Source organism: Podarcis erhardii, assembly GCF_964252035.2.
Source record: "Podarcis erhardii genome assembly, chromosome: 1".
Taxonomy (NCBI): Eukaryota; Metazoa; Chordata; class Lepidosauria; order Squamata; family Lacertidae; genus Podarcis; species Podarcis erhardii.
The window spans coordinates 21,876,590-21,900,782 of record NC_138497.1 but is presented as its reverse complement, the minus strand read 5'-3'; the positions used below and the strand labels follow the sequence as shown (position 1 = coordinate 21,900,782).

The 24,193-nt window shown below is 41.8% G+C and overlaps 1 long non-coding RNA gene across 1 annotated transcript in view; it reads left to right on the top strand.

The window, feature by feature from the left end:
- LOC309344866 overlaps window positions 1-24,193 on the top strand; it is a 79,544-nt gene that overhangs the window by 25,067 nt on the left and 30,284 nt on the right. The window lies entirely within an intron of this gene.

Sequence of the window (24,193 nt, the reverse complement as noted above, 5' to 3'; positions counted from 1 at the left end):
CCAAGTCAGTTGGGCTTCAGAGAAGAATGTTCCCTCTCTTCCCAGGGGGTTCTTAGTTCTCCAAATGTCAATCCAGTCCATATTGTCAGCCATTTCAAAAAAGGTCTTTGGCAGTCTGCCGTCTTTTGTAACATTTTGATTTTGTGACTTATCCATGTTTGTCGATACGACCCCATTCATATCTCCCATCATAATGATGTTGTTGTAGTCCAGATAGTCCAGCATAATCTCATGCAACTTCTTGTAAAATTCCGATTTCCCGTCATTTGGTGCATAAATTCCTAATATCAAAATCTTTTCTCCTTGATGTTGTATCTCAATTCCTAATATTCTTCCATGTTCGTCTTTGAATAAGAATTTAGGTGACAGGCTCTCTTTTGCATATATCACCACTCCTCGCTTCTTTACTCTGTCCGAAGATATAAATTCTTGACCAAGTCTTTTGTTTATTAACACCTTTCTATGGAGCCTAGTCACATGTGTTTCTTGTAAGCAGATAATATCCAATTGTTCTTTTTTTAATATATGAAAAATTTTCCTCCTTTTTTCCGGGATGTTGCAGCCATTAATGTTCCAGCTCAAAAGTTGCAGAGACATCCTGAATAAATCTGGTTATTTTTCAAGGGGTGGTATCTTATTCAGAGGATCTTCAGGGTCCAAGGGTGCAAGTACCTCTGGTGTTTCAGGCCCTGGAAGTTGGTCAATTCCTTTGTGAAGGTCCTCTCCGTATACGTTCAGAAATTTATCTCTATCTTCCAATGTTCTGATTTTGATCTTCTTCCCTCTAAAAGTAAAAGATAGTCCTTGAGGAAATTCCCACCTAAAGATGATTGAATTCTTCCTTAGTAGTCTTGTCAACTCCAAATAGTTAGATCTAAGATCTAGCAGTTGTTTAGGAATATCCTTGTAGATCTCAATTCTTTTGTCCAAAATGTCCAGTGACTTTCCGTAGTGTAGGCCCAAAATCTTATCCCTTTCCTCCTTTGACCTCAGTATTATCAAACAGTCTCTGGGCTTCTCTTTCTTTAGAAGTCTTCCGAGCCTAAAAGCCGAAACAATTTTAAAGTCCTTTTCCTCTAAACTCCAAAATTTGGAAAATTCTTTAGTCAAAAACTCAGCTAGGTTGCCTTCTTCCACTTCTGGTATTGCTCTTATCCTTAAATTGCTCTCCCTGTTCCGCAGTTCAAGCATGGACAAATAGGTCTGATGTTCACCTACTTGTTTGCAGAGTGGTCTTACCTCTTGTTCTAAATTTTCAAGTTTTTGGCTGGTATCTTCAGCCAATTTCCGATTTTCCCCTGCAGCCTCCTTCAATTCTGCGATCGCTTGAGTATTCTGTGCAACTTGTCCAGATAATTTATTTAAACATTCTGTGTTCTGCTCAATTTTATATGTTTGCTCATCGGCTTTCTTGTCCAAAGATTCTACTTTCTTATCCAAAGATTCTAATTTTTCAAAAATTTTCTCTAAAATAGCAGTGCTTGCCCCTGAGGCCATATCTTCCAGTTGTGATTCCTCAGTTTCTCCCTCCCCTGCCCGAGGCAGAGAAACAGCTTCCACCTCAGAAGGCAAAGTAGGCACAGATGATCTACGTGCCTGTGAGGCTGCGGTTAAAGTTGTCAAAGTTGTTTGTTTAGTTCTTCCTCTCCTTCTTGTACCACTCATTCCAAAGTTATCTAAAAGTCAAGGTCAAGCTGAGTTGTTCCCATGAGAAAGCCACGGCCCAGATGGTAACAGTCAGCAGAGGGCCGGGAAAAGGAAAGTAAAATAAAAGTCACTGTTATAAGTCCCAAATCCTCTAGGGGGAGTTTAAAATATTTCAGGAAAGAGATCAATTTCAATTAAAATAAAGTCAGATTTCTAAGTCCAAGAACCCTCAATAAAAAGATTTTTCAGCAGAGTTGGAGTTTAGAACAGCAACAGTGTTTCTGATGGTGCAAGCTGGTAATCCAAATGCCTTAAAGTAGCAAGTTCAAACTCTCTCAGATTGTTTCAAAGTTCAGATTCAAAGTATCCAAACTGCAAACTGCAAGCTGACAGCTCAGTTTCTCAGGCAGCTCCAGCGCCTGGGGTTTTTAGTTAGAATGTAGCTCCAAAGGGAGAAAGATATCCCCGTGTGATTAAAATTCATAAAAGTCCAACACATAAAGTTATTGTTCCACTTAGAATAAAGTTCAATGGGTGCTCAGATCAAATAGTTTAAAAGATCTCTCTTTGCCTCCACTCCTCCAGCTCTTTGCGTTCAAGTTCAATGGGAGCGGAAGACGGACTTCCTGTTTTTCGTCACTCCGCTTTCAGCCAAATTTGATATTTTAAAGTCCCAAATTGCATACAGTCAGTTGTTTACTCACGGGTTGTTGTTTTTCAAAGCATAAATTTCAGGAAGAAAGGTCAGCGCTCACTGGCAACGGCTATGCGGCTTCACTCCGCCGATTGCGGAACGACCCACAGCGCCGCAGCCTCCTCCGCGATCCGGAGCCCCTTACGGGGTTCCTTCAACGTTTTGGTGGCCGCTGCTGGCGCCCGCCGGGTCCTGGGACCGCAGGCTTCTGCTGCCTGCGGTTTTCCGTTTTGGGTCTCCGCTGCGCCGTAGCGGACGACCCTTCTCAAGCGGAGCTTCCCTTCCCCGTTAGGAAAGGGCAGCCATTACCCTTCGTGCCGCCTCCGGAAGTTCCACCCAGTAATGCAGATGGGGAACATCTACATAGATTTTCGAGGCATTGGCAGTGAAAATGCTGGTGTGTGGACCACAGAGTTGAAATGTACACAAGGCAGCAGTGGACAACATTATACTGAAGCCCGAGTGTAGACAAACCCTGACTGAGGTTGGTGCCAATGGGTCTCTTGTGGTGTTTCTTCTAGCTCTACAACCTCTTTCCTTCTTTGATGAAATGCATCCCTGGGCCCCACCACAAAGTGCTGAAAAACAACTTGGCACTCAGAGAGTTTGTTTTGGAGGAGGTTGAAGAACACAAGCCCACTCTGGACCCCAGCTCACCTCGGGATTTTATCTTTTTTTTCAGAAAAAATATATCTTATTTTATTTTATTTATCCAACAAGAAAACCAAACAAACAAACAAACAAAAAAACACAAATACCAAATGACACACAAATTACAGAAATAACCATAGACACGTAATTTTCTTAGCAAACAATAAAACATCTATTGGTCTTAACACTAAAGACCCAACTTCCCGTCTATTCCATATTTCAAATTCATATTACTTATTGCCAATACACATTTTTTTCCTAATTAAACTTATTCTCAATAAATCTAATTTCTTATATCTATCTTACAACTATTACTGAAGTTCCTCGAATGCTGCAACAGAATTTAAACTACTATATTTATTTTTCAGATATTCTTTGAAAACCTCCCATTTAGAAACAAATTCCTGTTTTGATTTATTCTTTGTTTTTTTCTGATAAACCATCTAATTTGGCATATTCTGTCAGCTTTTGGATCCAATCTTGTATAGAGGGGATTTCATTACTCTTCCATTTTGCTGCGATCAAAACTCTTGCTGCCGCCGTTGCATATAAAAAGATACCCTTCCTCTTTTGCGGAATATCCAAATCTGTTATTCCCAGGAGGTAGGCCTCTGGTTTTTTATTGAAAGAGGTCTTTAGCATTTTTTTGCAGTTCTGCATGGATACTCTCCCAGAATACCTGTATTTTCCTACATACAGTATCCACCACATATGGTAGAATGTTCCTGAGTCTCCGCATCTCCAACAATTACTTGACACATTTTTATACATTTTTGAAAGTTTCCATGGTGCTAAATACCATCGATGTTGCATTTTTTGAAAGTTCTCTCTAATCGTGTAACAATTTGTGAATTTCCAATTGATCTTCCATAAATTTTCCCATTGGGCTATGGTTGTTGAATGGCCAAAATCCTGGGACCACCTCACCATTGCCACTGTTATCTCCTCCTCCTTGTCTGTCCAGTCAAGGAGGAGTCAGTAAGTTTTGGAAAGAGTTTTTCTTTTAGAATTTACAAGATCAGATTCGAATCGAGAAGTCTCTGTTGAGAACCCCTTTTGTTTGTCAGATTTAATTTTTTCAAATAGCTGATGGTATTGGAACCAGTCTGAAATGTGTTCTCTTATTTCCTCAAAGTTTTTTAATTTTATTTGGTTATCTTCATTTTTTAAAAGTATTTTATATGTTGGCCAGCTTTCCTGAGTATTTTTCCGTTTTACTGCTATGGCTTCTACTGGAGAAGTCCACCATGGGACTTTAGGCTCCATCAGGTCTTTATATTTTTCCCATACAGCAAAGAGTGACTTTCTTATTATATGGTTGGTAAAATTTTTATGAATTTTCGCTTTTCCATATATTAGGTAGGCGTGCCATCCCCAACGGTTGTCAAAACCTTCCAGGTCCAGACTTCCGGAGGCGGCGCCAACGGCAATGGCGGTCTCCTTCTGATCTGGAAGGGGAAGCTCTACGGAAACAGGTCGTCCGCTACGGTGAAGCGGAGACCCTTGTGAAGAAATCGCAGGCAGAAGGAGCCTGCGACCGTGGGACTCAGCGGGCACCATCAGCGCTCCCCGAAACTGTGAAGGGACCTCGCAAGGGGTTCCGGAGCGTAATGGGGTTGGCGCGGTGAAGCCGCAAAGCTGTTGCTGGAGAGCGCTGACCTTTTTTCTGGGACTATTCAGCTGATAAACAACTACCCGTGAATAGGTGAAGTTTTATGAATTTGGGATCTAAAGAAAATAAAGCTTAATTTGGCACTGAACCGGGAAGGCGCAACCAGGAAGTCCGTCTCTCGGCTTTGTTTAACACTTCAAAGCAAAGACTATCAACTCTAATGTGGTGGAAAGCGGAACTGTAAAAAGCTTAAATCCGAGCATCTAAGAGAAGAACCTCCCCCCAAGTAAAGTGAGGGGGAAGAGGACAAATCTGACTGCTACTCTTTCATTTGTGGATTTATAAAAATTATTGAACTCCCGGTAATGGGCTGCCAGGTTCTTTAGAGCTGTCAGGCTGTTTTGGACTGTTACATTGGAACTCGCATTGAACTGCTACATTGAAACTCGCATTATTTATAGACATAGTAACTTTGGTTTGATTGCTTCTGCAAAAAATATGAAGGTTTTCGAAGGTCTTTACATTAATCACACATCTAATATTGGATTGCATGAATCGTCCGGGAAGAAATCCAGTTTGATCTTTATGAATTATCTCTTTCAGCACCATTTTTAATCTATTTGCAAGAATGTCTGTGAATATCTTGTAATCATTATTTAGCAGTGCAATGGGTCTGTAATTGGACATGTTTGAGGCATCTGTTCCCTGTTTGTGGATAAGAGTAATAAAGCTGTCCTTCCAGGTTTTCGGTAGCTTTCCATTTGCCAGAATTATATTCATTAGGTCTTTCATGGGAAGAAATAATGCTTGTTCTAACTTTTTATAGTAATTAGCTGGGTGACCATCTGGGCCCGGTGTCTTTCCTAATTTTGATCTCTCTATAGCTTGTTGCACCTCCATAGCTGTTATTGGTGAGTTCAAGATTTCAGTTTTTTCCTTAGGTATTATTGGTAGTTTATTTTTGCCCAAATAATCAATTATTTTTTCTAGAGTCTCTGGACCTTCTTTATATAGTTTTCCGAAAAAACTAGCAAAGTTTTTACTAATTTCCTTCGGTGCTTGAATCCATTTGTTTTCAATTTTAATTTTATTGATAATTCTATCTTCCTTTTTCTTCTTTAATTGCCAGGCCAGAAGTTTGCCAGGTTTATTTGCAAACTCAAAATTTCTATGTCTCAACCATTTTATCTTCCATTCTATCTCTTCGTTTATTATCATGGAGAATTGCGTCTGTAAAATTTTTATACTTAGCTTAATTAGTTCATCATCTGGTTTTTGGAAAAGGATCCTTTCCTTTTTTTCTAATTTCCTCCCAGATCTCCATTTTCTTCTTCTCCTTTATTTTCCTTTGGAATACGTTTTGTTGGATAAAGAAGCCTCTTATGACGGCTTTACCCGCGTCCCAAACCGTCTCTAGATCTTGATTTAAATTAAACTTAAAATATTCTTCTAAGATTTGCTTGGCCTTCTGTAGTTTTTTAATCGTTTAGCATACTCTCATTAAGTTGCCACCTTTTAACCTTTTCTTCTTTTCCTTTAAAGTTAACCCAGACCGCGCTGTGATCTGAAATTGTCCTTGGATGGATTTCTGCTTTTGTAATATTATTTAATAAATCCCTTGTTGTCCAGATAGCGTTGATTCATTCCTCAGATTTATGTGGCTCTGAATAATGTGTAAATTCTTTCTCTGTTGGATTCTTAAACCTCCAAGCGTCAAACAAATTCAGGAGTTCTATTAATTGGAAAAATGTAGTTGGGAGTTTGTTTTGCCTCTTTTCTTTCTTCTTTATTGTTCTGTCTATGTTTGGACTGACTACTCCATTAAAATCTCCTAATAATATAATTCCCCCCCCCTAAATATTCTATGACTTTTTCTTCCAGGAATTGATAGAATTCAGTTTTTTTTTCCTTCTTTGATGAAATGCATCCCTGGGACGCACCACAAAGTGCTGAAAAACAACTTGGCACTCAGAGAGTTTGTTTTGGACGAGGTCGAAGAGCACAAGGCAACTCTGGACCCCAACTCACCTCGGGATTTTATTGACTGCTTCCTTATGAAAATGGATCAGGTAATCATGAAAACTCACAGAACTCTCCAAGTGGGTTCTCCTGCCACTCCTGAAGCTTCCCAGCCAGCAGACTTCCATCCAGCTTCTTGTGGGGAATGCCAAGGAAAGAGATTCCTGCCCACACCCCATTAGAGTAGATTCATTTCCCATTGCTGACCTGTTCTTGCAGTAAGTGGAAAGTTCAAGGGCAAGGAATGTCCAGAGGAATGAGCTATAAAAAGACTTGAGATAAGATGTGTCTTGGGAAGGGAGCTGGTCCCAGTGGCACAGTTAAATTCTTGTTATGTTGTACTCAGAACAATTAAGTTGACTCCACTGACTGTGTTGTGTGTTTCTGCAAGAAAAAGGTAATAGTGCATCCCATTTCACCATTGAAAACTTGGCCATAAGCACAGTTGACTTGTTTGGGGCTGGAACAGAAACCACCAACACCACACTGCGATACGGGTTCATGATCCTCCTCAAATACCCAGAGATACAAGGTAAAACAGATGCGTTATTAGTACTTATTATTCTTGTTCTTTCCCAGATTTATGTGTCACAGGTCCAAGAGATGGTTGTTCTGCCACTTTCCCTAGGAAAACCCACTGTTCATCGCTGAATGTTAATCATCGCTGACTGACATCAGCAGTAGATAGAAGGCTTTCCTGGAGACAACAGTGGGGGTGTGTGGACAAAATGCTCAGACCCATGCCTGGTAATCACAGACCTGTGCCTAGAAATCCCAGCAAAAACAGAAGTGCGGATGAGCTCTTATAGCTGACCATATTGCAAACCCTAGGATTTATATGCAAACAGTAACAACTCGAATTTGGCTCAGTAGTGTACTGGCAGCCAGTGCAGATCCTATAGACCAGGCATGTCCAAAGCCCATTTTGGGGACCTAATCCAAACTGTGGTTGGTTTAATCGGGCCCATGGGGCAGTTTATTTCCTGGGGTAAAATCCTAAAAAAAAGGTCCATGACTTTGGTTGGCCCTTTGGTCAGCCAATCAGGCCCTCTTTGAAAAACCACAAGGGCCAGGGGCACAACCACAAGGGCCAGGGGCCAAAGGGCCCTCAGGTAGGATCAGAATCACTGCAGGACAGTGCCTCCAATAGGAATCTCTCTAAGCTGGTCCATCACTTGCTCCTATAACATCCCTAAAGCTTTTGTCCCGCTGGGCTCCTTTGGGATAGAAATTAAATTAATATATAAATAATTGCAGTTATTATGTTTCCTGTTTACAGATGGATTGTTGAAGGTGAGCTACAATAAGTTACCTGTGGTGACGAGTTAGTAGAAAGTTGGCATCAGAAAACAATTGAAAGCTACAAAATGTGCAGGGGCTGGCAACCACTCCCACTGAGTTTCAGTTTCTTCTGAGTTATTGGCCGATCATGAAGTCCTTGCATGGCAGATCGTGGGGAAATGCCTTATAGAAATTGGTATAGAAATTGTTAAAAAAGTGAAATATTTAGGAATTTTGTTAACTTCTAAAAATATTGATCTATTTCAAAATAATTATACGCCAATGTGGAATAGTGTCAAAAGAGATCTAGAGATATGGGGGAGGTTGAAGTTATCATTTTGGGGTAGGATTTCAGCGATAAAGATGAATGTGCTACCAAAGATGTTATTTTTGTTTCAGACAATTCCTGTAATTAAAGGGGCTGCAATATTGAAAGATTGGCAAAAGACAATTTCAAGATATAACTGGCAGGGTAAGAAGCCGAGAATTCAATTTAAGTTATTAGCAGATGCTAAAGAAAGAGGAGGGTTCGCCCTGCCATTGTATTATGTATTATGAAATTGTATTATGAAGCAGCATGCCTCTGTTGGTTGAAGAAATGGATGAAACTGGAAAATACGGAATTGCTGGACTTGGAATGTTATGACAATAGATTTGGTTGGCACGCATATTTATGGTATAATAAGACAAAAGTCCATAAAGGATTTGGAAATCATATTTTTTGAAGATCTCTAATAGAGGTTTGGGATAGGTATAAAAACCTATTGGAACAAAAAACACTGCATTGGCTATCTCCATTAGAAGTGATGAATGTGAAAAAGGTCATTATGAGTGGGAAATGGATAACATATGGGAAACTAATAAGTAAGGAAGATGGTGAATGGAAAATGAAACCATATGGAGAAATTAAAGATTATGTTTATGATTGGTTACATTATTACCAGGTCAATGAAAGGTTTAGGCAAGATTTTAAAGAAAGAGGATTTGAGGAAAAGGAATCGAAATTTGAACAAGAAATGTTAAATAATGATTTTAAAATTTTGTCCAAAATGTATAAATTGCTGCTGGAATGGAATTTGAAAGATGAGGAGGTTAAGTCAGTTATGATTCATTGGGCTAAAGATTTTGGATATAACATACAACTGAGAGACTGGGTGAAATTATGGAAAGGAGGACCAAAGCATGCCAGGCACTTCTGTCTTCCACTGCCTCCCGCAGTTTAGTCAAACTCATGCTTGTAGCTTTGAGAACACTATCCAACCATCTTGTCCTCTGTTGTCCCCTTCTCCTTGTGCCCTCCATCTTTCCCAACATCAGGGTCTTTTCTAGGGAGTCTTCTCTTCTCATGAGGTGGCCAATGTATTGGAGCTTCAGCTTCAGGATCTGTCTTTCCAGTGAGAACTCAGGGCTGATTTCCTTAAGAATGGATCGGTTTGATCTTCTTGCAGTCCATTGGACTCTCAAGAGTCTCCTCCATAATTCAAAAGCATCAATTCTTCGGCGATCAGCCTTCTTTATCATAGAATCATAGAGTTGGAAGAGACCACAAGGGCCATCTAGTCCAACCCCCTGACAAGCAGGAAACACCATCAGAGCACTCCTGACATATGGTTGTCAAGCCTCTGCTTAAAGACCTCCAAAGAAGGAGACTCCACCACACTCCTTGGCAGCAAATTCCACTGTCAAACAGCTCTTACTGTCAGGAAGTTCTTCCTAATGTTTAGGTGGAATCTTCTTTCTTGTAGTTTGGAACCATTGCTCCATGTCTGCTTCTCTGGAGCAGAAGAAAACAACCTTTCTCCCTCCTCTATGTGACATCCTTTTATATATTTGAACATGGCTATCATATCACCCCTTAACCTCCTCTTCTCCAGGCTAAACAGGCCCAGCTCCCTTAGCCATTCTTCATAAGGCATCGTTTCCAGGCCTTTGACCATTTTGGTTGCCCTCTTCTGGACACGTTCCAGTTTGTCAGTGTCCTTCTTGAACTGTGGTGACCAGAACTGGACACAGTACTCCAGGTGAGGTCTGACCAGAGCAGAATACAGTGGCACTATTACTTCCCTTGATCTAGATGCTATACTCCTATTGATGCAGCCCAGAATTGCATTGGCTTTTTTAGCTGCCGCGTCACACTGTTGGCTCATGTCAAGTTTGTGGTCAACCAAGACTCCTAGATCCTTTTCACATGTACTGCTCTCAAGCCAGGTGTCACCCATCTTGTATTTGTGCCTCTCATTTTTTTTTGCCCAAGTGCAATACTTTACATTTCTCCCTGTTAAAATTCATCTTGTTTGTTTTGGCCCAGTTCTCTAATCTGTCAAGGTCGTTTTGAAGGGTGATCCTGTCCTCTAGGGTGTTAGCCACCCCTCCCAGTTTGGTGTCATCTGCAAATTTGATCAGGATGCCCTTGAGTCCATCATCCAAGTCGTTGATAAAGATGTTGAATAAGCCTGGGCCCATGACAGAACCCTGAGGCACCCCACTAGTCTCTCTTCTCCAGGATGAGGAGGAACCATTGATGAGCACCCTTTGGGTTCAGTCAGTCAGCCAGTTACAAATCCACTGAGTGGTAGTATAATCAAGTCCGCATTTTACCAGCTTCTTTACAAGAATATCATGGGGCACCGTGTCAAATGCCTTGCTGAAATCAAGGTAGGCTACCTCCACTGTGTTCCCTTCATCTACCAGGCTTGTAATTCTGTCAAAAAACGAGATCAGGTTAGTCTGACATGACTTATTTTTCAGAAATCCATGCTGACTATTGGTGATCACAGTATTCCTTTCTAGGTGCTCACAGACTGTTTGCTTAATGATCTGCTCCAGAATCTTCCCTGGTATTGATGTCAGACTGACTGGGCGGTAATTATTTGGGTCCTCTCTTTTCCCCTTTTTGAAAATAGGGACAACATTTGCCCTCCTCCAGTCTGTCGGGACTTCGCCTGTTCTCCAGGAATTCTCAAAGATGACTGCCAGTGGTTCTGAGATCACATCTGCCAGTTCTTTTAATACTCTTGGATGCAGTTCATCTGGCCCTGGAGACTTGAATACATCTAAACTAGCCAAGTATTCTTGTACTATCTCCTTAGTTATTCTGGGCTGTGTTTCCTCTGCTGAATCATTTGCTCCAAATTCTTCAGGTCGGGCATTGTTTTCTTTATCGGAGAAGACTGAGGCAAAGAAGGCATTGAGGAGTTCAGCCCTTTCTGTGTCCCCTGTTTGCATTTCACCATCTTTTCCTCTGAGTGACCCCACTGTTTCTTTGTTCTTCCTTTTGCTACGAACATACCCATAAAAGCCTTTTTTGTTGCTTTTAACCTCTCTAGCAAGCCTGAGTTCATTCTGTGCTTTAGCTTTTCTGACTTTGTGTCTACACGTGCTGGCTATTTGTTTGAATTCCTCTTTCGTGGTTTCCCCCTTTTCCATTTTTTGTACACATCCTTTTTAAATCTTAACTCAGTTAAAAGTTCTTTAGATAGCCACCCTGGCTTCTTTAGGCACCTTCTATGTTTCCGTCTCATTGGTATTGCCTGAAGTTGTGCTTTTACTATCTCCCTCTTAACAAACTCCCAGCCATCATGAACTCCCTTTCCTTTTAGTATTACTGTCCATGGGATCTCTTTTATATATATATATATATATATATATATATATATATATATATATATATTTATTAAGATTTTCCAATTTTATACACAAAGAAAAACAATAGACAAAAAAAGCAAAAATACACATTTAAGACAAAACAAAACAAGTATAATTCCCAATTCTTATTTCCATTACCTTATATCCCGGACCTCCTCTCACCTCCCCCTTTTGTATTCCAGTTCAAATTCTTAATTCAGCAAAATCCTTGTTGCAACATTGATATAACTTATTTTAACTTATAATTCCCTTTACATTACAGCTGGTAACCATTTAATTTCTGTCCAACATCATTCTAGCATTCATTAATTTTGCAATATTTCTGTAGATAGTCTTTAAATTTCCTCCAATCTTCTTCCGCCGACTCTTTCCCCTGGTCTCGGATTCTGCCGGTCATTTCCGCCAATCCCATGTATTCGATCATCTTCATCTGCCATTCCTCCAGAGTGGGTAAATCTTGTGTCTTCCAGTATTTTGCGATGAGAATTCTTGCTGCTGTTGTCGCGTACATAAAGAAAGTTCTGTCCTTCTTTAGTACCAATTGGCCAACCATGCCCAGAAGAAAGGCCTCTGTTTTTTTCAAGAAGGTGTACTTAAGTACCTTTTTCAATTCATTATAAATCATTTCCCAGAAGGCCTTAATCCTTGGGCACGTCCACCAAAGGTGAAAGAATGTACCTTCAGTCTCTTTACATTTCCAACATTTGCTATTGGGCAAATGATAAATTTTTGCAAGCTTGACTGGGGTCATGTACCACCTATAAATCATTTTCATAATATTCTCTCTTAAGGCATTACATGCCGTAAATTTCAAACCGGTGGTCCATAACTGTTCCCAGTCCGCAAACATGATGTTATGTCCAACATCTTGTGCCCATTTAATCATAGCAGACCACCGTTTCATCCTGAGTATTCCATTTCAACAGCAAGTTATACATCTTTGACAAATTCTTAGTTTTAGGTTCTAACAATTCTGTTTCTAATTTCGATTTTTCCACCTGGAATCCGATTTTTTTATCCAATTTATAAACCTCCATTATCTGATAGTAATGAAGCCAATCTCGTACTTTACTCTTTAATTTCTCAAAGCTCTGCAATTTCAATTTGTCTCCCTCTTGTTCCAAAATCTCACAGTATTTTGGCCATTTGGACTCCATATTAAGTCTTTTGAAAGCTTTAGCTTCCATTGGTGACAACCACCTTGGGGTCTTATTTTCCAATAGATCTTTGTATCTTATCCAAACATTAAACAGTGCTTTCCTGACAATATGATTTTTAAATGCTTTATGAACCTTAACCTTGTCATACCACAAAGATGCATGCCACCCAAAAGCATTATTAAAACCTTCCAAATCCAAAATGTCTGTGTTCTCCAGAAGCAGCCAGTCTTTCAACCAGCAAAAAGCTGCTGATTCGTAGTAAAGTTTGATGTCCGGCAGGGCAAAACCGCCCCTTTCCTTTACATCAGTTAAAATCTTAAATTTTATTCTGGGCTTTTTGCCCTGCCAGACAAATCTAGAGATATCTTTCTGCCACTTCTTGAAACAGTCCATCTTGTCCACAATTTGCAATGTTTGGAACAAAAATAACATTCTGGGCAATACATTCATTTTTATAACTGCAATTCGGCCCAACAAGGAAAGCTTCAAATTTGACCATATTTCTAAATCTCTTTTCACTTCTGACCAGCATTTTTCATAACTGTCTTTAAATAAGTTCACATTTTCCGCTGTCATCTTAATCCCCAAATATTTCACTTTCTTAACCACAATCAAACCAGTCTCATTCTGAAACCTTTCTTTTTCCATTGATGTTAAATTTTTCTCTAAAACTTAGTTTTTGACTTGTTCAGTTTAAATCCTGCTACTTGACCAAATTCATTAATTAAGTCTAAAACCCTTTTTGTGCTAGATTCTGGCTCCTGTAACGTCAAAACTAAGTCATCTGCAAATGCTCTCAATTTATACTGTTTGGCTCCGACCTGTATCCCTTTGACCAACTGGTCTTTCCTTATCATGTTCAGCAAAACCTCCAAGACCGATATAAAAAGCAATGGGGAAATTGGGCACCCCTGTCGTGTCCCTTTTTCTATCTTAAATTCATCCGTAACCACATTATTTACAATTAATTTTGCTTTTTGTTCTGAATAAATTGCGCCTATACCATTTTCAAACCCTTGCCCTACCCCCATTCCGTCTCATTGGTATTGCCTGAAGTTGTGCTTTTACTATCTCCCTCTTAACAAACTCCCAGCCATCATGAACTCCCTTTCCTTTTAGTATTACTGTCCATGGGATCTCACCCAGCACTTCCCTAAGTTTTATGAAGTCGGCTTTCTTAAAGTCAAGAAATTGAGTCCTAGTATGCTTGGCTGCTCCTTTCTGCTGTATAGTAAACTTCAGAAGAGCATGATCACTCGCGCCTAATGATCCTTCCACTTCTACCCCAATAACCAGGTCATCAACATTGGTTAGGACCAGATCTAAAATGGCTGTTCCTCTTGTTGCTTCTCCCACTTTCTGGACAACGAAGTTGTCTGCAAGGCCAGTGAGGAATCTGTTTGACCTTATGCTCTTGGCTGAGTTTGACATCCAGCAAATATCCGGGTAATTGAAGTCCCCCATTACTACTATCTCCCTTCCTTTTGCATGCTTGGCCATCTGTTCCAGGAAGGCATCATCTATGTCCTCCGTTTGGCTTGGGGATCTATAGTAAACTCCCACAATGAAGTCCCTGTTATTCTTCTCTCCCTTAATTTTGACCCAAATGCTCTCACTTTGGCTTTGAGGTTCTAAATCTTGGATCTCTTCACAGGTATACACATTCCTGACATATAACGCCACTCCTCCTCCTTTCTTGTCTGGTCTGTTTCTCTGAAATAGATTGTATCCCTCCATTATTACATTCCAGTCGTGGGACTTATCCCACCAGGTTTCAGTGATGCCTATTATGTCATATTTAGTTTGCTGTACCAAGAGCTCAAGCTCATCTTGTTTATTTCCCATGCTTTGCGCATCTCTCCCTGGGCCACGTCGTTCAACTGGGAGGACAGATGAGATGACAATTTGTGCATTTAATTGCTTCAATTTCCTGCCCAGAGCCTCATAGTCTCTTTTGATCTTCTGTAGGCTATTGCTTGCAGTGTCATTGGTTCCCACATGAACCAAGAGGAAGGGGTATTTGTCAGTGGGTTTTATGATTCCTTGCAGTCGTTCAGTTACATCTTGGATCTTAGCCCCGGGGAGACAGCACACTTCCCAAGACATCTTGTCAGGCCCACAGATCACTGCTTCTGTTCCCCTCAGTAGGGAATCCCCTGTCACCACTACACGCCTCCTCTTAGGTTTGGTCGGGGTTCTTCCATGAGCTGTTCATTCCAAGGTCGCCTGCACGTTCCCTGAGGACTGACTTTGCTGCTCGTCTTCATATACCTGATCGACTGTAATGAGGGAGAGATCCTCAAATGGAGTCTGCTCTTCGTCTTCCATGCTAGGGGAGAGGACCTCAAAGCGATTGTGTATTTCTAAACAATCAGAGCGAACCCTGGGTCTCCTACTTCTTTGAGTCACGTTTCTCCATATATCTGGCTCCTGTGTTGGTGAACTAGCCTCCTTCTCAGGGGAGTCCCCTGTCTCCTCCTTGGTGGAGACTGTGTGATCTGTTGCTTCCAAGAAGAGCTCCAGCTCTCCAATTCTTTGGAGCGTAGCTACACGTTCCTCCAGTTGCTGGACTTTGTCTTTTAAGGGGGCAATCAACATGAAAATGCTGCAGATAAAGCTGCCTGCAACCTTTGGCAAGATGGCAAACATTGCGCAGGAACTGCAGGCGACTGCAGCTGTTCCCTCACTCTCCATCTTGAGAACGTGTCATTGGGGGTGGCTACAGCGGTCCTCCATCATAAGAAGCGTGCAGACAGGACAAATAACTCCCCCCCCCAAAAAAACCCCTAGGTCTCCCCCAACAAACGTTTGAGACTAGCTCCCCGAAATGTAAAAGATGGATCAAACTGCGCGTGCCTAGCGGTGCGCGGCGCTGCCCTGCAAGCTCTGATAAGCTCCTCCCACAGCTAATCACCTGCCTCAACAGAAACCCTGCCCCCTCTGACCTTTGCACAGGGAGAGCAAAGGGAGAGCTCTCACTTCCATACATCACTACTGGGAAAACCATATGGTCCAGCTCTCACTTCCATACATCACTACTGGGAAAACCATAGCTTTAACTATACGGACCTTTGTTGGCAAGGTGATGTCTCTGCTTTTTAAGATGCTGTCTAGGTTTGTCATTGCTTTTCTCCCAAAAAGCAGGCGTCTTTTTTTTAAAAAAAAAAATATTTATTAAGTTTTTATAAAAGAGAAAACACATAACAACCAAAAAAAGTAAAGAAAAATAAAAACGTAATCGAAAATACACATAAAACAGATCAAAAAAACAAAATACACATCCTCCCATCGATAAGAAAAATAAAAACTCCAACTTTTAAATTCATACTTGATTAACTTTCTTTCTTGACTTCCTCACGCCTCCCTTTTTTGTGTTCCTTTTTACCCAATCAGATACAGCAAATCCTTGCCCTCTTTCAGAACTCATTTCTAATTATTAAAATCACTCTATTATGTCTCCAATCTTCCTCCTTGTATTTAAACACCCTTAACACATTATTTACTTTTGACATAATAAAACTTTTGCCTTTCACCCTTTTTCTATTACATTTTGGCATATTTTTTCACACTGTATCACTAATGCCATATTATTTCATATCCAACATCCTTTTAACATTCATAAACTTTGCAGTGTTTCTGCAGATAGTCTTTAAACTTCTTCCAGTCCTCTTCCACCAATTCTTCTCCCAGGTCTCGGATTCTGCCAGTCATTTCTGCCAATTCTATGTAGTCTATTACTTGCATCTGCCATTCTTCCAAGGTGGGCAAATCTTGTGTCTTCCAGTACTTTGCGATAAGTATTCTTGCTGCTGTTGTCGCATACATAAAAAACGTTCTATCTTTCTTTAACACCAATTGGCCGACTATACCCAAGAGAAAGGCCTCTGGTTTCTTAAGGAAGGTATATTTAAATTTTTGATTTTAGGAATTTATGCACCAAATGAGGGGAAATCGGAGTTTTATAAGAAGTTGCACGAGACAATGTTGGATTATATGGACTACAACAACATCATCATGATGGGAGATATGAATGGAGTGGTATCCACGAACATGGACAAGGCACAGAAACAGACTGTAACAAAAGAGGGCAGACTACCAAAAACTTTCTTTGAACTGACTGACAATATGGATCTAATTGACATATGGAGAACCAAAAATCCCCTGGAAAGAGAAGGCACATTCTTTTCTGAAGCCAAATTGACATGGACTAGAATTGACCAAATATGGACAACTAGAGCACTGGCACCTACGATAAAAAAGGTGGAAATCTGCCCAAGAACGTGCTCCGACCATAATGCTGTAAAGTTGGAAATGAAACTAACACCAACCAGTTCCTTCAGATGGAAGATGAATGACACCTTATTACGGGATCAAGAGATTATCAAGAAGGCCCAAAAGACACTGAGAGACTATTTTGAAGTAAACTTGAGAACTATGGTGGAAAAAAGAGTAATCTGGGACGCAAGTAAAGCGGTTATGAGAGGGTTTCTAATTCAACAGAATGCTATAAAAAAGAGGACTCAAAATGAAAAAAAAAAGATAAAATTTTGGAAAAAATAAAAGGAGAGAAGAAATTAAAGTCGAAACCAAATTCACAGGAGATTCTGAGAGAAATTAAATTATACCAAGTACAATACATGAAACTGATAAACCAAGAAGTAGAATGGAAAATAAAACAGATGAGGCAAAAGAAATTTGAATCGGCTAACAAATGTGGGAAACTGCTAGCTTGGCAGTTAAAAAAAGACAGAAGTTAAACACTATTACAAATCTCGAGATAGAAGGGAAAAGTATCCAGAATCCTGTGGAGATTAGACGGTGTTTCCAGGGATATTTTAAACAACTTTACACGCAAGGGCCCCAGAAAGAAACTGATATAGATCAATTTTTAAGATCCAATGGATTACAAAAAACATCTCAAGAAAAACGGATAATGTTGAATCACGCAATTACAGAACAGGAGATTGAAGGTGCCATTGAGAACATGCAGCTGGGCAAGTCTCCAGGGCCGGACGGGCTAACCTCCAAGTATTATAAAACTTTGAAAGACTACTTAATTCAACCATTAAAGGAGGTGTGCAACGAAATCATGGAGAGGAAGAAGGCGCCGGAGTCATGGAAAGAAGCTTCTATTACACTTATACCGAAATTAGAGTCCAAAAAGACACAACTCAAGAACTACCATCCCATATCCCTTTTAAATGTGGATTACAAAATCTTTGCCGACATTTTAGCTAACAGATTAAAAAAAGTATTAGCAGAAGAGATTCACAAGGACCAGGCTGGCTTTCTCCCAGGTAGACACTTGTCTGATAATACAAGAAATATAATTGACATTTTGGAAATATTACAAGTGATTATCAACACAAAAGCTGCCTTAATTTTTATTGATGCGGAGAAGGCCTTTGATAATATTTCCTGGAACTTTATGAAGAAAAATCTTAAGGGAATGGGGGTGGGACAAGGGTTTGAAAATGGTATAAGTGCAATTTATTCAGAACAAAAAGCTAAATTGATAGTTAATAATGTGGTGACTGAAGAATTTAAGATAGAAAAAGGAACACGACAAGGTTGCCCTATCTCTCCATTACTATTTATTTCGGTCCTGGAGGTGCTGCTGAATATGATTAGAAGGGACCGTTTGATCAAAGGAATTCAGGTCGGAGCCAAACAATATAAATTGAAGGCTTTTGCAGATGACCTAGTTTTGACATTACAGGAGCCAGAATCTAGTACGAAAAGGGTATTAGAACTGATTCAAGATTTTGGTCAGGTGGCTGGATTTAAATTGAACAAGTCAAAAACGAAGGTTTTAGAGAAAAATTTAACACAGATTGAAAAAGAAAGGTTTCAGAATGAGACTGGTTTGACCTTAGTTAAGAAAGTGAAATATCTGGGGATTAATATGACAGCTAAAAATTTGAATTTATTTAAAGACAACTATGAGAAATGTTGGTCAGAAGTTAAAAAAGATTTAGAAATATGGTCTAATTTGAAGCTTTCCTTGTTGGGTCGAATTGCAGTTATAAAGATGAATGTATTGCCAAAAATGTTATTTTTGTTTCAAACTTTACAGATTGTGGACAAGATGGATTGTTTCAAGAAGTGGCAGAGAGACATCTCTAGATTTGTCTGGCAGGGCAAAAAGCCCAGAATAAAATTTAAAATATTAACTGATGCGAAGGAAAGAGGGGGGTTTGCCCTGCCGGACTTTAAACTTTATTATGAATCAGCAGCATTCTGCTGGTTGAAAGATTGGCTGCTTCTTGAGAACACTGACATTTTGGATTTGGAAGGGTTTAATAATGCTTTTGGATGGCATGCATCTTTGTGGTATGACAAGGTTAAAGTGCACAAAAATTTCAAACATCATATTGTCAGGAAAGCATTATTTAATGTCTGGATAAGGTACAAAGATCTATTGGAAAATAAGACCCCAAGGTGGTTGTCACCCATGGAGGCAAAGGCTCTGAAAAAACTCAATATGGAGGCCAAATGGCCGAAATATTGGGAGATATTAGAACAGGAAGGAGACAAAATGAAACTGCAGAGTTTTGAGAAATTAAAAGACAAAGTGCGAGATTGGCTTCATTATTATCAAATAAGAGAGGCCTATAATTTGGATAAAAAATTGGGCTTCCAGGTGGAAAAATCGAAACTGGAAAGAGAACTGTTAGAACCTAAAACTAAGATCCTTTCAAGAATGTATAACTTGCTGTTGAAATGGAATACTCAGGACGAAACAGTTAAATCAGCTATGATCAAATGGGCACAGGACATAGGTCATAACATTTTGTTTGCTGACTGGGAAAAGTTGTGGACCACCGGTATGAAATTTACGGCATGTAATGCCTTGAGAGAGAATATTATGAAAATGATATATAGGTGGTACATGACCCCAGTCAAGCTTGCAAAAATTTATCATTTGCCCGATAATAAATGTTGGAAATGTAAAGAAACTGAGGGTACATTCTTTCACCTTTGGTGGACGTGCCCGAAGATTAAGGCTTTCTGGGAGATGATATATAATGAACTGAAAAAGCAGGCGTCTTTTAATTTCGTGGCTGTTGTCAGGCAGTGAGAGATTTTACTTTCTTGGGCTCCATGATCACTGCAGCTGGCATACATACCTTTGATTTTTAAAATAAAAATTAACACAAGTTTTCTCTACACTTCTGACACAATTTGTCACATTTGTGGGCATCTAAGGTGCAAGAAACTTCCAACCAAGCACTCAGAGTGTAGAAGAAGCTCTCCTGCAGGAACCTTAAACGCAGAACCATTTGCCACAAGGCTACATTGCAATGTTTAATAAGTTGGAGTTCTTGTTATTAAATATACTAGCTAATGAAGGTGAATACATCGAAACAGGGTCCTGTAAGAATTTAAATGTATTTTCATGTAATAATAATAATAATAAATTTTATTTATATCCCGCCCTCCCCAGCCGAAGCTGGGCTCAGGGCGGCTAACAACAATCAAAATAATCCAACGATTCTAAAAACATTTCATTATAAAAATTAATTAAAATCAAATTTATGGCAACCAATAAGCAAAATTCTGTGCAGATTGCCAGAGGAGGGGGGTCAGGCTGCGCCCTGACCAAAGGCCTGGTGGAACAGCTCTGTTTTGCAGGCCCTGCGGAAAGATGTCAAGTCCCGCAGGGCCCTGGTCTCTTGTGACAGAGTGTTCCATCAGATTGGAGCCGCGGCCGAAAAGGCCCTGGCTCTAGTTGAGGCCAGCCTAACCTCTCTGTGGCCTGGGATCTTCAAGATGTTTTTATTTGCAGACCGTAAGTTCCTCTGTGGTACATACCAGGAGAGGCGGTCCCGTAGGTACGAGGGTCCTAGGCCGTATAGGGCTTTAAAGGTTAAAACCAGCACCTTAAACCTGATCCTGTACTCCACCGGGAGCCAGTGCAGCTGGTATAGTACCGGATGAATGTGATCTCGCAGCGAAGACCCCATAAGGAGTCTCGCCGCGGCATTCTGCACCCGTTGGAGTTTCTGGGTCAGTCTCAAGGGTAGCCCCACGTAGAGCGAGTTACAATAATCCAGTCTGGAGGTGACCGTCGCGTGGATCACAGTGGCTAGGTCAGGGCGAGAGAGATAAGGGGCCAACTGCTTAGCTTGGCGGAGATGAAAAAATGCTGCCTTTGTTATAGCTGTAATCTGCGCCTCCATAGAGAGGGAGGTATCGAAGATTACACCCAAACTCTTAACGGACGGTGCTGGCACTAATTGCACCCCCGCAAGAGATGGGAGTTGCCCCCTCAATCCCATATCGCCCTGCCCCAGCCAGAGGACCTCTGTCTTCGAAGGATTTAACTTCAACCGGCTCCCACTAACCATCCAGCCACAGCTTCCAGACATCTGGTCAGTGTGTCTGGGGCCGAGTCAGGATGGCCATCCATCAACAGATAGAGTTGGGTGTCTTCAGCATACTGATGGCAACCCAGCCCAAAACTCCGGACAAGCTGGGCGAGGGGGCGCATAAAGATCTTAAAAAGCATCGGGGAGAGAATCGCACCCTGAGGCACTCCACACACCAAGGAGTGGCGCGATGACAATTCTCCCCCAAGCGCCACCCTCTGTCCCCGACCAGACAGAAACGAGCGCAGCCATTGAAAGGCTGTGCCCTGAATCCCAACGTCGGCAAGGAGGTGGTCCAGGAGTCCGTGATCGACCATGTCGAAGGCTGTTGACAGGTCTAGAAGAATCAGCAGCCCCGACCCGCCTCGATCTAGCTGCCTACGGAGATCATCTGTTAGGGCGACCAGAGCCGTCTCGGTCCCATGACCAGCGCGGAAGCCGGACTGGAATGGATCCAGGGCCGATGTTTCATCCAGAAACCTACCAAGCTGTTCAGCAACCGCTCTCTCAATCACCTTACCCAGGAATGGAAGATTCGAAACTGGGCAGTAATTGGATAGATCTAAGGGATCGAATGATGTTTTCTTTAAGAGCGGGCGCACCACTGCCTCCTTCAGTTCCCCTGGCAATATCCCGGTGCCAAGGGACAAATTGATGATATCACCCAGGGGGGCCCGCACCTCGTCTGGACACGCTCTAATCAGCCAAGATGGGCACGGGTCAAGAGGACAGGTGGTGGGCTTTCCAGCTCGGAGTAGTCTGTCCACATCGGCTGGGAATATCCGGTCAAAGTGGTCCAATACTGGACCCGAGGACAGTCAAGGGGCCTCCATTTCCTTTATTGTATCCAAATTGGCAGGGAGGTCATGGCGGAGCAACAGGACCTTCTCCGCAAAAAAGTTCGCAAATGCCTCACAGCTGTGTGTCAAATTGTTATTTAAATTTGGCTGTCCTGCAAGGGATGTTAAAGACCTAATTATACTAAATAATTGCGCTGGGCAAGAGCTAGCGGAGGCAATGGAGGCCGAGAAGTAGGACTTCTTAGCTGCCTTCACTGCCATCTCATAGGTTTTCATAAAAACCCTATAAGATGTTCTTGAGGCTCCGTCACGGGCACCCCGCCATACTCGCTCTAGCCGTTTGAGGTCCCGCTTCATTTTCCGGAGCTCCTCGGTAAACCAGGGAGCCCGGTTTCTGCGGGGTCGCAGAGGGCGCTTAGGTGCAATCTCATCGATGGCTGCCAGGAGCTGGATATTCCAGCCCTCAACAAGCTCAGTCAATGAGTCGCCAGGGGAAGCAAGATCTCGCAAGGCCTGACGGAATCTATCAGGGTCCATCAGCCTCTGCGGGCGAGCCCAAATTGGCTCGCCACCTAAGCAGGGTGGGGGTGGAAAATCAATCCTGGCTTTCAGAGCGTAGTGATCAGACCATGGCACCTTCATCGAAGGAGACATGATCACATCTATAACGACGCCAAAGATCAGATCCAGCGTGTGGCCTGCTTGATGTGTGGGGCCCGAAACAAACTGGGAGAGCCCTAGTGTCGTCATGGAAGACACCAGGTCCAGAGCCTGTGAGGAGGGAGTGGCGTCAGCATGGACGTTGACGTCCCCCAATACCAATAGGTTAGGGAATTCCAAGGCCCAGCCGGCCACCGCCTCTAGCAGGCCTGACAGGGTGGCTGCTGGTGCGCTAGGTGGCCGGTACACCAGCCAGACAGCCAAGCTCACCTCGGAGCCCCACACTAGGCCAACACATTCAATGCCGGGGATCAACAGCGATGGTAGAGCCCCGAAAGAACAATCTTCCTGGATTAATAATGCCACCCCTCCCCCCGGCCCACAGTTCGCGACTGGTGGAGGACGGAGAAACCCGGGGGCGCCATCTCTCATAAGGTAACAGTATCCCCTTCACGCACCCAGGTCTCCGTCACACAAGCCAGGTCAACCCCCTGCGAGGTGAAGAAATATCGCAGGGTGGCGGTTTTGTTGCCTATGGACCTGGCATTGCACAACACCAGTGACGGAGGTGAGTAATCCTTGCTCACCCTACCCTCGTCCCTCGGGATGGGGCGCAGATTGGAAGGGGTACGAGCATATCCATATCTCGATCCCCTTCGCCTATGACATCTGCCCCCAACGCCATACCTCCCTCGGCCCACCACGGCAGCAATCCCAAGCCTCATACCAAACTCCACTTACAAAATAGAAAAACAAACCGAACCAAAAACAATTTATACCAAACAAAACCAATCCCCACCCCACTCAATATCCAACCCCAAACCAAAATAAAAACGGAACAAAATAGAAATACATCAATAAAAGCACCGTTCACAGTGGTACAACAAAGTAAAAAGTCAAAACCCCTTTAAAATACTTTAAAACATATAAAAACATTTTAAACATTTGCTGCAGCAGCACCAGTGTCCTTAAAGCTGTAGCCGTAGCGGGTGTGGGCCCCGCCTCCTAGGCCTGGTGGAGTGGGCCTACAGGAGGGAGCGGCCTTCCTCAACACCCATGGTGCAGCAGCAGCGATGTCCCTGTGCCTCATGAGGCCTCTTAAGCTGTGGCGGTGGTGAGTCAGTCTAGGCACCGCCCCCTGGGCCAGGTAGAATTAGCCTGAGGAGGGAGCGGCCTTCCCAACTCACAGTGCAGCAGTGATACTAACAGCTGATGAAGGTGAATACATCGAAACAGGGCCCTGTCCTGGTCTCCAATCCATAACTGACTTCTGTTTAACGATTGAAACTGAGTCTCCATCTGCAAGCTGATAAATTATAAGGATCAATATTATTGTTGAGTGAAAATGAGAAAATCTTTGTAACAAATTATTGTTTTATACATATCTCTTTGAGTTAGAGTTTGTAATCTCTGTTAGACTTTGTAATCTCTATTTGAGTTTGTAATCTTTATTAGAAAACATACTTTTGAATGGATTGGTTTTGGTTTCTATTGACTATTGAATTGTGAGTAGGGACCACCCCCACTATTAAAACTTATATTGATCTGAATTCTTGGTTTGCTTCTTTCTTGGCACATTACAATGTTTGGCAGAAAAAACTGAACCCCTGGTTGTCTTACATCACAGACCTTGTGTATAGTAATGCCGTTAT